Here is a 14,700-nt window from a genome sequence, read left to right as displayed (position 1 = left end):
CGACCTCCCTGAAAACTGCTGTTGTCAAGCCCCTCCTGAAAAAGACCAATCTGGATAAGACCATATTAAACAACTATAGACCGATCTCAAATCTTCCTTTCATAGGCAAGATCATTGAAAAAGTTGTCTTCAATCAGCTGAACAAATTCTTAAGCTCGAATGGATACTTTGACCATTTTCAATCTGGTTTCCGACCGCACCACAGTACAGAGACCGCGCTCATAAAGATAATAAATGATATTCGCTTAAATACTGATACAGGCAAATTATCAGTGCTGGTACTACTCGACCTCAGTGCTGCATTTGACACTGTCGATCACAAAATACTTCTTGACAGGCTGGAAAACTGGGTCGGGCTTTCTGGGATAGTCCTAAAATGGTTCAGGTCATACTTAGGAGGCAGAGGTTATTATGTGAGTATAGGAGACCATAAGTCTGAGTGGACATCCATGACATGCGGAGTCCCTCAAGGCTCAATTCTTGCGCCACTCCTATTCAACCTGTACATGCTCCCAATGAGCCAAATAATGAGAAAGAACCAAATCGCTTACCATAGCTATGCAGACGACACACAGCTCTACTTAGCCCTATCGCCTAACGATTACAGCCCCATTGACTCCCTTTGCCAATGCATTGATGAAGTAAACAATTGGATGTGCCAAAACTTTCTTCAGTTAAACAAAGACAAAACTGAAGTCATTGCGTTTGGAAACAAAGATGAAGTTCTCAAGGTGAACGCATACCTTCAGTCTAGGGGTCAAACAACTAAAAATCAAGTCAGGAATCTGGGTGTGTCTCTAGAGTCAGACCTTAGTTTCAGTAGTCATGTCAAAGCAATAACTAAATCAGCATATTATCACCTGAAAAATATTGCAAGAATTAGATGCTTTGTTTCCAGTCAAGACTTAGAAAAACTTGTGCATGCTTTCATCACCAGCAGGGTGGATTATTGTAATGGACTTCTCACTGGCCTTCCCAAAAAGACCATAAGACAGTTGCAGCTCATACAGAACGCTGCTGCTAGGATTCTGAGCAGAACCAGAAAATATGAACACATCACACCAGTCCTCAGGTCTTTACACTGGCTGCCAGTTACATTTAGGATTGATTTTAAAGTATTATTACTGGTATATAAATCATTCAATGGCCTAGGACCTCAATACATTGCAGATATGCTCACTGAATATAAACCCAACAGATCACTCAGATCATTAGGATCACATCGGCTAGAAATACCAAGGGTTCACTCTAAGCATGGCGAGTCTGCTTTTAGCTACTATGCCAGCCGCAGCTGGAACCAGCTTCCAGAAGAGATCAGATGTGCTCCTACAGTAGTCACATTCAAATCCAGACTCAAAACACATCTGTTTAGCTGTGCATTTACTGAATGAGCACTGTGCCACTGTTCGTCCGACTGTTTGCACTGTATTTTATTTTATGTTTTAATTATTCTGATTTCTGTATTTTATCTTTTATTCTAAACTGTTTTAATTATTCTGATTTCTTTTGATTATTTTAATTTCTTCTATGTAAAGCACTTTGAATTACCATTGTGTATGAAATGTGCTATATAAATAAACTTGCCTTGCCTTGCCTTGCCTTGCCTTGAGCCCATTCTCTATTGCTGATCTTGCCGGTGTCTGACCCTTTTCCTGCTTACTTCTCTTCTTAATAAATACGTTGCAAATGGACCTGACTGCCTCTGGTGATTCATCACAGATATGAACTTTTTATTTTTATTTATTTAAATTTAATTTTTTGTCATTTCCAAATTTTTACTGTCTTAAGCTTGAATGAGGTGTGATATGTGTTCTTCTCCTTTGTTTTTCCATATGTGTGTATAAGGACTCTACTGCAAACAAAATCTACCTTCAGGTATAAATAAAGTAACTTGAACTTGAACTTGATTTGCCACAACAAGCTCCAAGCCATCCTCCTCCTTGACAAAACTGCACCGATGCCCATATCACTTGCATCAGTATCTAGAATGAATGGCGTGTGCGGGTCAGGATATGCAAGGGCTGCGGTTGTCACACGAACTGTTTTAAGCTGTACAAACACCTGCTGGCACTCATCGTCCCAGTTAAATTTCGGACCTTTCTCCGTAAGGCGGTGTAATAGTCGGGCAATTTCAGCTAACCCCTTAATAAACCCCTAGTAATAAGATGCCAAACCCACGAAACTTCGACCCTCAGACTGATACTTCGGTACGAGCCATTGCCTCACCGCATCTATTTTAGCTGGGTCCACCAGTACTCCAGTAGCTGATGTAACTTGCCCCAAATAATAGACCTAACTGGCAAACAATGCGCATTTACATGGCTTAACCTTCAGATTAGTGTGGCGTAATTTACAGAGGACCTCATCCAGCTGTTATAGATGTTCCCCAAATGTTCTTTCAAAAACAATAATATCATCTAGATAAACAAGGCAAGTGGTCCACTAAGTCCGCCAACACCAAATCCATAAGGCGCTGGAATGTGCTTGGTGAGTTGCATAATCCGAAACTTAAAAGGCCAACTGGTAAAAATGTTCTTGAATTGGGGCAGACATTTGGCCTATTGTGTCTCTCCTAACATGGCGATTACTACCACATTCCCAACAACCAGCCCCTAAAGGTTGTACCTGCCTATTCCCAACCCCACTTGCCGTTAAGGGCTAAGCAATACTGTTTCTAGATGGCACATCTTTTAATAATGTGGGAACTGCCTCAAAAAGTTGTTGTACAGATTTTTGTGACGTCTGAACTTCATTACAAAGCACATCCACCACCCCCGTCAGCGCATCCACTTTACTTTCTGCCGCAGAAATTTGTAAACCATGCATCAGGGAGAACTGTTCTAACCCCTGAATAAGTTCGAATTCAACTGCAATATTAATTTCTTCTTTTAAAATTGTAGGTTTAACACTGCATAGCCGTGTACGAGTCTCCCAATTTCCCTCAAGTGCAATAAAATTTTCTCTTGCCAATAAATCTTGAGTATCTGCACCTACTGATGGGTACGCTTTAGTCACCAACCTCCGCAGTGCATTACCAAATTCATGCAAAGTTTCGTTCGGCATTCAACTGTGCGACGAGAAACAAACCCGATTCCATTCTGCAGCCTCACATGATTCAAAACATTTACCTAAAGCATCTTTCAATAAAACATATCTGCGCTTGGCCTCTAACGGAAGGCCACTATAAATATCTTGAGTGCGTCTTGAGAATATAATTGCCATAAATTTTAATTTCATTCCATTATTCAAATTATTTACCACAGCTGCCTTCTCAAACTGCTCTTTTCAATCAGACCATTCCCGACCCGTGCCAGTAAAAGTCTCCAGCATAAATACCGTGCGTGATATAGACCCGTTTGATGATGCAGCTGTGGCAAAAGGCGAAGATGTGGTCATAGTTGCTGAAGTAGATGTGGAAGCCACTAACCCATCCTGGTGCCCATTTTTCCCAACATTGTCCAATTGTTTTATTATTATTAGGAATTAACTCCCATTGCTACCACCACTGTAACAACCACACGGACTGCAGGAGACAGAGAACAGTACACCAGAATGACAGTTACCACACAATTCTTTATTAATGGTTAAAAACACAAACACAATCTCATAAAAAAGTTACATCCTTTACCTTAAACATCTATTCATCACACTACCCTCCTCCCAGGCAAAAAGGACTCGTCCTCGAGTCAAGCAGATAACTCATAATTCAACAACCGGGCCGGTAAACTCCCGCGACAATCGTTCCTTAGCAGATCCATTATCGGTGCAAGCCCATGACTCGCGGGCTACGGGAATGTTTGAGTACAGCACAGGATCAGAAGGCAAGGCAGAATCAGGGAGCGGCGCAGAGCCAGTAGACAGCGCTGAGTCAGGAAGCAGTGCAAAGTTAGCAGCATAGAATCAGGGAACAATGCATAATCTGGAAGCAGTACAGAGTTAGGAAGCTGCACAGATTTAGGAAGCAGCGTACTCCCTTCACCGGCCACAGCAGAAATTTGATACTTCCCACTACTCTGCAGTTCAGAGATCCCTGTAAATGAATTAGAAACATATGCCTTCAGAAGATTATAATGTACAACTCGCTCAAGCCCTTTTTCTTGTGGAGCTATTCAGTACAAAACATCCATATCTTCCTCGATGACAACAAACGGACCCACAAAATGCCTTTGTAACTTCGGACACAGCCCCCGGTTATGCACCATATCCTTCACCCACGGAAAATAAGTTACAAAAACATTCCAAATAGGTTGATCAAAGCAGCAGTAATTAAAATAAAACAAAACCGAACAAAAATATGTCACACTCAAAACATTAATATATGCACCCTCTTATTTCTTAAGGAAATCCATTAAAGTTGCCCACATCTCTTCGAATTGCTGTGCTTTACCTCTTGTGATGTGCGTTAACTTCTCTAAAGTAACACACATTGCCATCTCCTTAATCCAAGAGTGTGCAGAAGATATTTCGGTCTCTTTCCAACTCAAAGCAACCATCCTCCTAGCCTGCAGGAGGCCAAAGTCAATAAGAGTCCTCTGATTGTTATTGATAGAAAGATGATCTTGGTATATCCCCAGAATGCAAAGTTTCGCAGTGCACAGTATTTGAGTTTTTGTGATGTTACTTAGAGTACAGACAAACATTTTCCAAAAAGTTACCAATTTAGGGCACTCCCATGCACAGTGAATTAAAGTTCCCTTCTCAATTAAACATTTCACACATGTGTCTGGAATATCCGGGGACCATTTGTTAAGCATTTCAGGGGTAATGTATGTCCTCATCAACCATTTATGTTGCATGTATTGATTGATTGTATTGATTATGTATTAGTCATTTGTGTTTGAGCTTTTAAGCATGCTTTTGACCACTCAGTTTCCTCGATATCTTCTTTAATATCCAAACTCCAAGCCCTCATTCTATCTTTACTGGATTCCGTATCATATGAGATAAGTGCAGTATATAATATAGAAATTAGGGATTTCCCATGTCAATGTTTTATCATAATATTCTCCAAACAGCACAGTGGCGGCTCCCGAAGGGCATCACAATGCTTTGATGAAATAACATTTTTAAATTGTAAGTACTTAAAATGTTTTTGAGGAATTGAATATTTCAGACTCAGGTCATTAAAAGTTAACAAAATGCCTTTGTCATATAAATCTCCAATTTTTTGCACACCTCTACCAGCCCAAACCTTAAAAACACCGTCTGTCCTGCCCAGGGTGAACTGTGCATTACTCCAAATAGGAGAGAACTGAGAAATAGAAGGTGTATCCCCAATATGTTTGTGAGCTTTGAACCATATATCAATAGTATTCTTTAGGAGAGGATTTGTTGTTGTTTTTTTTAAGGTCTTTGGATCTGATGAATATAAGTATAATCTTAATGGGAGCTTAGATATTGTTTTTTCAATAGAAACCCAGGCTGGAGGAGACCGTGTGCAGAAGTAAAACATAGCGCATCGAAGCTGAGCGGCCCAGTAGTACCACTGTAAACTCGGCATCTGTAAACCACCTCTGTCATATGAAAGGTACAGTAGTCTAAGCCTAAGTCTAGATTTTCTATTGTTCCAGATAAACATACAAAAAAATCTTGTTAATTTCCTTAAAAAAATGTTTTGGCAGTGGCAGTGGGAGTGACTGAAACAGGTATAAAAACTTTCGGCAGAATTGCCATCTTAATCCAATTAATTTGGCCAATCATTGATATGGGCATTGTTGTCCATTTCTCAATTGATTCACGTACTTCACCCATTAGCGGATCGTAATTTGCTTTAACAATTTTATTAATTTGGGGGGTAATCTTAACTCCAAGATATGTAAATCCTTCTCTTGCATTAAAAAATGGCGATCTTATGACTGGGTTACTCCTTTCCTCCGTGTTTAGGAAAATTATGGAAGATTTTGTGTCATTAATATTATTTCCCGAAAACTTGCCAAACCTATTAATTAATTGTAATAGCGCTGGTATGCTAGTCGATCATTTGGACGAAAAAACTATCACATCATCTGCGTATAGCGATATTTTATGTTCTTGGTCTCCAATAGTAATTCCTGACAGATTTGCTTCATTTCGGATAGATATAGCTAGGGGCTCAATGGCCAGAACAAACAATAATGGGGACAGAGGACAGCCCTGACGGGTTGATCTTTCTAGGGTTATTTGGCTTGATAAATTGTTATTAGTCCTTACACAGGGCCAGTTTATAGTAACTGTATAAATTTTATAAACTTTCCCCCAATTCCATATCTCGGCAATACATTAAACAAATAGGGCCACTCTATTCTATCAAATGCCTGTCTTGCATCTAAAGACAATATTGCATTATCTCTGGCATTATTGTTACAGTGAATTATATTAAGGACTCGTCTAATGTTATGAAAACCCTGACGGCTCCTTACAAATCCATTCTGATCATTATGCACTTAAAAGGGGACGTGTGGGTCTAGTCTTTTAGCAAGAACTTTACATAATATTTTTGTGTCCACTCCTATGAGACTAATTGGCCTGTATGATGAGCAATCAGTTGATGCTTTACCAGGTTTTAAAATAAGAGTTATTGTAACAAGTCTTAAAGTTGGAGGTAGCTAGGTTACCAATATCAAATGATTCATTAAACATATTCAAAAGCGGAGTTAATAACTGCCTCTGAAAGGTTTTGTAAAATTCTATAGGCAAGCCATCAGGCCCAGGAACTTTACCTGAATTTACGTACTTTCACTACATAACCCTTTGCTGAATCAAAACATTCCGTCTCAGCCACTCCCAACTCAACATCGGCAGGCAAAACAGTCTCTTGTCCAAAGAGAACCTTACACAGCTTCTTCTGTGCTCTTCCCGCTTCTCGGTTGGCCAATCAATGTTAATTTGGCTATGGACTGAGTCACAACCTCCATAAGCTCCTCGTACTGCGGGGATTTGGCTGGCTAGTCACCAATATCACCGCTTCAATGCTAAGGACGTCCAACTTCTCAGAGCTAGACAGTCCCAGCATCAAGCTCGTACTCAGGGTGGAAGTCGCAGAGCGGGCTTCCGTATCCCAAAGCACTGAGCACTGAAGCTAGCGGGTGAGAGCTGAGAAAGGGCTGCAGCTTTCTCAAACTCCTCCAGCTTAATTTGCGATCCCCATGAGTGAAGCCTCCGCACTGCTTCGGCAGACGCAGGACCCGATCCGCAGAGAGCGCAAGCCTGGCCATGTTTAACATGAGCGGCCAAGCTCGCGCTCTGTGCGAGCGTGCTGAAGGGAAGCTATTCACAGTGTGCACAGCCAGACCGTGCATGTTCATCGAGTGGAGAAGTTTGGCCTGAAAAACCTGGAGGACAGCCGTGGTGTGAAGTGCCGAAGCAGCTTGGCCAGCGGAGGCGTAGGCTCGGCCAGCGAGAGCTGAAGTGGCGCGGCAAAGTTTAGACAGGGGAGTTGCTTTAGCTTTCCATCCCATAGCGGTGGGCGGGCAAAGGTGTGTGGCCACTGCTTCTTCGAGGGGAGGAATTGCTTCGTATCCTTTGTCCACAGCGCCGTCGACGGTCGAGAGCGTTGAGGAGATGGAAGGCTTTAGACGAGCTTAATGTGGCGCTTTCCAGAACTTCGTTAGCTCATCGTGTACTTTTGGAAGGAAGGGAACAGGTCTCTGCTGAGGGGCCTGCCGGCGCCCCTCCAGGAAGCATTCGTCTAGCCTGCTGCCCGTGGGCTCCGCGGGCAAAGACCACTCAAGCCTGAGGTCTTCAACGGCCTTAGTCAACACACGGAGAAGCTCTGCGTCAAGGCTGGTTCTCACGTTGTTCGCGCTGGTTTATGTTGAGGGTGCGGGATCGGCCACAGAGCCCGCCCACTCCTCACATTCGGATGCAGCGAGAGAAACGCTGTCATCATTCTCGTCTTGCTTGTCTGATCCCCCAAAAGAGACAAGACCGACTGCTTGCTGAGAGGGGCGCTGGTCCGCCTGTGTGAACAGGACCGGCGAGGGGGTTTCTCTGGGAGAGAGCGAGGCACGCGGTGATTGGGCCGGCGTGTGCTCGCTCGTATTCATCCGCTCTGGCATCCTCTGTGCGTGGTGCTTTTTCTTGCGTGGCTCGAGCAAAGGAAAAGGGGGAGCGGGAGGAGCGGGAGGCGCGGGGTCGTCGTTGGTGAAGGTGGCTAGTAGAGCCCGCAGGGTGGAGAGTGCCATCTCATCACACTCCGGGCAGCAGCCCTTAGAAAGAGCAGCTTCCGCGTGCATGGCCCAAACAGGAAGCCAAAGGATGTGACGATCTCCGCCGAAGAGAGGGCCTCTACACGAGGCACAGGTGACCGGAGGCATTTGAAACAACGCCTAGAATTTGCCCTTTTAGAAGTCGCAGCGGCGAACACACTAGCTTTAAAAGGATATAGCATGCCGGATGGCACAACAGAACAGCGGGCTGAAGGCAGCTTCCAGTTGAAAACCAGGAAGCCGGCGTCCTCAGAGCTGCTTAGCTGGTGGCTTGTTCCGCTGAAGGTTTTTCGATGGCGGTGAAGAAGGCTTCTCAATCCGGAGGTCAGCGAAGTGAAACATGCTGAAGGAGATTAAATCTGAATTCTATGGCGAAAATGGGGGCTTATATAGCTATAAGCCACGCCCATACTGGCGTGCTCAGATGCACTCTGGCGCGAAGCGATCTGATTGGTTCGCTCATCCTAGCCGACTCGCCATAGGTTCGTGCAGTTGCGCGCTAGACACTCAGCTATATGTCTGCTGTGCAGCTGCACTGCGTTTTAAAAATTTGGCTTCAATATTCTCGAGAAAAGGAGTTTTCCCATAGCGTAAGCCAACTTACACAATACGAGAGACCTCTCGAAAGGGAACGGCTATAGCACTGTATACTATTATGAAATTTGGCCATGAAATGTGCAGAGTTTTTTTTTTACTGTACTGTACTGTGGTGCATATTTGATGTTGTATACTGTTAAGGAAATTGAGCTGCAAAATAATTCCTGAATCCCAATAAGAGATTTTTGTCACAGTGTTATGAATTTACCTCACTAGTGTTCACTGCGCAGTGGGTAGTGTGTGTTTGTTCAGTTGTCTGTGTCATTTGAGGCCAAAGATTGTTTTTGAGAGAAGAGACTGTTTTTAACTTATGTTTTATTTTGACCTGGACGTTTGAGGTTTGTGCCTCAAGTTGGTAGTTTGGAGATTGTGTTTATAGTTGTGAGAAAATGGTGAATTGTTTAATCAATTGTATGTTAATAGCAATCAAGAAAAAACGTAATAACTAGATTGAAAAGTTTGAAAGACAAATATGTCTTGTTTAAAAAACATAAAAATTGTGGTCAGTTATAGGCCAGAATAGATAGATGTTCTGTGTGTTTGCTAAAGGGTTGCTATAAGTGCTAGGCTCTTGCTATGCAGTTGCTAGGGTGTTGCTATGTGGTTGTTAGGGTGTTCAGGGTGACCACACGAACATATCCACCTCTGTTAATAACAGAAACTCAAACACTATTTTCAAAACTGATCCTCAGTGAGTCTTAGTGCATTGATATTTTTGTATTTCTTTCTAATGTTCTTTTTTTGTTGTTGCTCTTTAACTTGCACTTAAACATGTGATTTACACCATCCTACCAGCCTATTAATAAAACAGCTAATCTTCTTTAGTAATACAAGCTCAGAAACATCTGTTTCTGCTCAGAAGAATCATCTGCTCAGAATAATCTGTTGATGTGTTTCATATAGAGTGTCTTGACTTTGTGCTATGATGGATATTGAAATTTTGTTATTAAATTTTTATTTTAATATATATTAAACATTTTGTTTTTTAATTTTATACAGTATAGATGATTACTTTCTGGTAATGCAATATTTTAAACACAATTTCGGTTGGTTCGAACGAACCCCCCCCTCACTGCCCCCCTCACACCTCCCCCTTTGAGCTCTGAGTGAGTGAGCAGTGTCAGTGTGTATCTGTCAAAATAGTCAGAGCGATGGAGAAGAAACGCAAGGAATGTGCAGAGAGAAATAGCGTGAAAAAAAGAAACTACAAAGGCCCTTCAAGTGGCTGATGAGTGGTTAAAATTGGGCCAGGGCTCTCCGGGGCTCAGCCCCGGCACATAAACCTGCTTGTTTGCAGTCAGTTGCCTACTGGAAATTATGTCACATAAAATTTGATGAAAGTGATGCTTTTGAAAACATATTTATGACAATAAATTAAAGATTTTTTAAATGGCATGTCTATTTTGTCTCGGCGGAGCTGAGAATAATCGGAACACGGCCGTATTCTTGTTCAGCTGCTTAATCTCGTTGTGAGTCGACCATGATCGCGCACCGCTCGCGTACGCGCATCTAGGTGACACTGATAAATGTACGCAGAAATATAATGAATATTCCTGGGAGATCCGTAGTTGCGCGGGATGTGGAAGCGCGCAAAAGTTCCAGAAATGTACAAAAAGTGCCCTGGCCTTGAATGACAAGGTAAGGAATATAAGACTAAATCAAAATTAAATAACCAAGATTAGGTTGACCATGTGATTTTTCTCAGGAGATGTTTTGAGCATTTCACTTCAGACACCGGATTATCAGCAAACCAGGCCCGGACTGGCCATCGGGGGCACCGGGAGAATGTCCGGTGACCTAGCGACTAATTTGGTCTGCTGCCAGCCAGCGTTTTTTATATTTATTTTTTATTATTATTTTATATTACTACCTTTACCAGTGATCATTTTCGAATTCGTCATTCAATAAAATAATAATAATAATAATAATTATTATTATTATTATTATTATTATTATTATTATTATTATTATTATTAATAAATAAAATCACGAATCTGTAAGTATTGACTAACTTACAATTCGACTTTACGCCTCAGCCAAACGCTTAAACAAAAAATGCGTGCAGCGCCCGATGATGGAGAGAAAACGGCCAGGTGGAGCAGAGAGGGAAATGGGAAAGAAAGAGAAAGCTCTCCAAAAAGAAGCAGCAAAATATTGTAAAATTACTGCCTGTTCTAGGCCTTCAAGTGCAGGTCAGTTTCATCTGTAAATACTGTATTTTTTCTTTGTTAAATCGTCTACATTCGTGGAGAAATCAAAACAAATGAGTGAACAGCACACAGAAAACTCACAGAAGAAATTTAGGCTAACAGTTACTGAGGTAAAAATTCGAATTGTTTATTTTATTTTATTTATAACATATGATTTAGTTTAACATAACACAACTAAGGGAGGTGTTTTGCTGAATATTATTGAAAATGTTACATTGAATTTATTGTTCAATAAACAAGTAAGTTAGCGTAGTTAATATTTAATATTAAGTTACTTACATTTTATACACAAAAAATATTAACTATTTTTGTTCTATTTCACCGACGAAAATGGTTCCAAAGGACAGCAACAGCAGCGCGGTGTTTTGTTACTGAATGATTCAGCGTTTTGAACAAATATTTTGTATGATTCACTCAATGACTCACTAATTAAGACGGTCACTTGCCGCCACCTATTGGCGGTTTAGTTTAATGTTTAAGTAGGCCTATTGCATTTTTTTAATTTGTATATTCAAACATTTATTTAAAACATCAATCTCATAACAGCATTTATTACAGTTGTAATTTTGCAGTGCAAATTATTTAATTTGATGGGTAACAGCCCTATAGTGTCTTATTATTATAACTGAATTTATTGATCAAATGTAAGAATTTGACATGAAAGATGATGCATACATTTAATAAGGTAATAAAAAATATTTTTATCAATAATTTTATTAAATACATTTATTTAATTAAAAAGTCTTACGCAGCCTGCTGACCGTCAAATGCGTGTATAACGTTATGTGCAGACCCATTTGATATTAGGACTGCTTTACTTCTAGGTTTGTTGTTTATGTTTTTATGTTATGGTCATACTGTGAAATAAATGTAAAAACAGGGTTGTCCGTGTTTCTAAATTTTATTTGGGTGGATGGCCTGGATGGGTGTAGGATTTCCCGGCCTGAAATTGTGTCCCAGTCCGGCCCTGCAGCAAACTGCCAAGAGAACTGCTAGCTGGCTACTCAAAATAAACTAGCAATCTATTCAGTCAGCATATTTGTATTTGATCTGTGTGAATTACAGAAATATAAGACTTGCTAGACCTACATTTAGCTACCAAGCAACCTTTCCACAAGTATAGATGGATTTTATTTTGTGCATATCTTGATGAGAAATGATGCAGAGTAGGATGAGTGTGTGTGTTTTGTTTTGTAGTAGGCTAGTAAAGAGAGAATGGGAGAAGGAAGTGTGTGTGAGGTGGACCTGGTCACCACAGACCCAAATCTCCTCAGCTATTGCTACTATCATATGCTGCACTGTCTCTTCATGTGGCACATTATGTTTGGCACATTGTATGGGTCACTACAGGCTATATCATAACAAGGTAATACAATGTGTAATCAAGTGATGACTAATTAACAGTAGGTTAATGTAAATGCTTAATGTCCTAATACCTGTTGATACTACAACAATGCAACGTATATGCTCTTAACCTTGCAGTTTTTCACATATCATGTAATAGGCCTACTCAATTTCTCCATTTCTTTGCACAAAACTCTCCAGAAAGTGCTATAATGGTTTATTTTTCAAAAAACAACAACAACAAAAAAAAAACTGTGAGAGAACTTTGCAGAAATAGGCTACTTTCAGAACACTTAGAATATAGCGACTACCCAGTTACGCCCGTTTCACACATACTCCGTTTGCACGTGCGTATTTTTTCCGTACCGGTCCTCGGGACCCACTGCTCTGCACATTTTGTATGTGTCCTTATTTAACAAACCTGATTTAGATCATCAGCTCGTTAGGAGAGACTCCTTGATCTGAACTGAATGTGTCAGATAAGAGAGACATACAAAATGTGCAGAGCAGCGGGTCCCGAGGACTGGAGTTGAGAACCACTGGGTTAGAGGCTGCGTCCCAATTCGCCTACTTATACTACGACCTAAAAGTATAAGTATGTACTCTTTTTGTGAAGAAAAAGTACATACTTTTGAGTGTGTAGCAAAAGAGTAGGCAAGCTTTGGGACATACTACTTCGTCATCTTTAACGGACAGCTCTGTCGCGTGCGTCCAGCCACCGTAAACTGCCCTGTCAATCATCTTGTCACAGTTAAAATCCTGCATTCAATCTAATTTAATTTTCTACCGTTTCGGAGAGAAATGTTGTGGCACCTTGGTATGCAGCCGTGGGTCATTAATGCGGTGACTCTCCTCATGTGTTTGCAATTTGAATGTAATGATGCATTTAAAAGTTAATGGCTAAACGTATCTTTACAAAAGTTCACAATGCTGCTGCAGATGCAATATAATGTAGACAACATTGAATAAATAATTTTTCGTCATGTTAGATACTGATAATTACCCACTCAAACCCCTTTATCTAAACCTTTCTACATAACCACCGGACTCGCGCGTCCTCCATGTCTGTAGTTTTTTAACACCTTTCAGTTCTGTTTGTAGTTCTAATCGAATCCCCGTCCAACGCGCGATGGTTTGTGGGCAATATCAGCCGTTAGAGTGCGCATCGATCTGCACTTCGGATTCTGACCGGAAAAAGTAGACCATCCGGGTATCTTTGGAACACTCATTTCAACATACTACGATTTGGGACGTACTAATTCTAATTTCGAATACTATTTAGGACGAATAGTATGCGAATTGGGACGCAGCAAGAGCTTTCACACTGCTCGCGGATGCAGTCCGTCGATCCGTTCTAGGTGCGGTGCGTATATACAGCAGTGCAGCAGAGATCGTTTCCGCAACGAGTCTTTTTTGCTGTGCTGCAAACGCTGAATTAAAGTGTCAGCTCACGGTTCGTGGTCAAAATGAACACAGATTAACCTGAAAATGTAGTAGTTTCACCATAAATGCATTTAATTCAATAAATGTTGAATTAAATTCTGAAAAAAAAAGACGCATATCCAAGTGTTTGTGCAGAGTGCGCACTGCATGGCACGGAGGCGCCCGCGCAAACACTTGCATTTTCCTATCAACAGTGGAAACAACTTAAAATAATCTATCATTTCTGGGCACAGAAAAAAAATAATACATAATTCGCAATATTTTTATTTGTGTAAACTCACAATAACAAGAAAACATTGTGCTTTTGTAAAGTAAAATAAAACAATCAGGCGCGCTTTCATGATCTCCGGAGCGCGTCTCATAAATGAACTGAAACTAAATAAAAGCCTATCTAAAGCTTGAAATGTCCGCTTTTAAACGAACAAATTCGAATCGAAAGCAAATACCGTCTGATTATATAATCCGAAAAGGTGCATTTCTCTCTAAATGTGCTTTACAGCGGAGATGGAGATATGTTTAGCCGACACTAATTTAGAAAACATTTTAGCCTATATAGTATAATGTAGACAGACACTATATCACAACTAAAAGAGTTTTGAGTTTTTCTTTGTTCAATTTGCACACTGAATATGGCTGGCTACGGACCTGAATTGTGTATGTCAGGCCATAAATCCCTAAAAGCATGGGCACTTGCTGTGGTGTTGCCACCCCTCTTACCTCATGCCACCCTATAAATAATTTTAGATTCGCCCCCACTTCTGTTAAACATAAAAGAAGATGTTTTGAAGAATGTTGGTAACCAAACTTTTTCTCTGATCTAAACAAAAGCCTTACTAAAGAGCTTTACTATTTCCCTAAATTCCAAGTAATTAGCATACCATCAGAGGTTTATTTTGTTGGGTTTATGTTGTGTGTTTTGA

Source organism: Siphateles boraxobius, unplaced genomic scaffold (assembly GCF_051911475.1).
Source record: "Siphateles boraxobius isolate OS27281-9 unplaced genomic scaffold, OSU_SipBor_1 24, whole genome shotgun sequence".
In the NCBI taxonomy this organism is placed as follows: domain Eukaryota; kingdom Metazoa; phylum Chordata; class Actinopteri; order Cypriniformes; family Leuciscidae; genus Siphateles; species Siphateles boraxobius.
This window is presented reverse-complemented; position numbering follows the sequence as displayed.